The sequence below is a fragment of the Pundamilia nyererei genome, unplaced genomic scaffold (assembly GCF_000239375.1).
Source record: "Pundamilia nyererei isolate P.nyererei 1_Seehausen unplaced genomic scaffold, PunNye1.0 scaffold00074, whole genome shotgun sequence".
In the NCBI taxonomy this organism is placed as follows: Eukaryota; Metazoa; Chordata; class Actinopteri; order Cichliformes; family Cichlidae; genus Pundamilia; species Pundamilia nyererei.
In genome coordinates this window covers 1,185,726-1,186,823 of record NW_005187475.1, presented here as the reverse complement: position 1 = coordinate 1,186,823, position 1,098 = coordinate 1,185,726, and the positions used below count along the sequence as shown (strand labels likewise).

At 34.3% G+C, this 1,098-nt stretch overlaps 1 long non-coding RNA gene across 1 annotated transcript in view; it reads right to left on the bottom strand.

Annotated features, from left to right (window-relative positions):
* Nucleotides 1–311: 311 nt before the first annotated feature.
* The window catches only part of LOC102208262 (uncharacterized), a 3,760-nt gene continuing 2,973 nt past the window's right edge, over nt 312–1,098 (bottom strand). The window contains exon 4 of the long non-coding RNA XR_311840.1: nt 312–907. This is a non-coding gene — a long non-coding RNA (uncharacterized LOC102208262). The remainder of the gene's footprint in view (nt 908–1,098) is intronic.

The window sequence follows — 1,098 nt, the reverse complement described above, 5'->3', positions numbered from 1 at the left end:
TATAACTAAACAAAATATTACCAGGATTTTTCGGATTTAGATCAAACAGATCAACATCCATGGCATTAACTGAATTATTTAAAGAAGTTACAAATTGTGTCAATGAAACAAAGTAAGCAGCAGGAGTTTTTAACTTGAAAACAACCTCTGACACATTTGATGACAAGATGTTAAATGATACAATGGAAAGACCTCGTATTAGAGGGGTGGTGCTAGACTGGGTGAAAAGCATTTAGAGAGCAGGGACTCCTCAACATTCAGACTCTTCATCTTATATGCAAATGATATATGCAGAGCAGCAGATATATCGAAGTTCATTTTTATTTGCGGATGATACATATATTCTTTGTCATGGAGAGAATTTGCAACAGCTTTTGCAGGTCACGACACAAGAAATGACAAAACTAAAAAGATGGTCTGAAAAAAACAAATGATCACTTTTTTAAGAAAAACTCAAATTATGATATATGGAAACCTCAGAAAAATATGTACACTCAAAAAACCATCAAAGTCCTGAAGAAAACAAAGCTTCTGCTCAATCATAAATCACTTCATACACTTTATTGTTCTCTTATATTGCTATATTTAAATTGCTGTGTAGAGGTGTGGGGTAACACATGCAAAGGTGCACTGCAATAGTTATGTACACTTCAAGAATGAGCAATAAGACTAGCTTCTTCCCAGGAGAAATAAAGACGTGAATATCTGGCTTATACATGAATAAGATATGTGTAATTAATGGAGATGCTATAAGGATTTAAAAGACAAATTTTAAAGGATTTGAAATCATGGGAGACTACGGGAAAAGGATTAAACTAGCACAATGTGCTCACTTGTCACTTGGTCTGCTGGCTGCACAGTCTGGAGCTGATTTATAGATTTTAAGCTGAGTCAGGTGAAACCGCTGCTGAAATAGTGAAAGGAAAAAGCATGTAAGTACAAAATACTCTTCAATAGAAAATACTTTCCAAACAGTTGATTTTAAATGCATTTCTAAAATGTGTCTAAGACAGGAAAGAAGGAGACAGTCTTAAAATGCCACTCTTTTCCTCCTCCTCAAGTCTTATTCTCCTAGATTGAATTCAAACTCTAAAACAC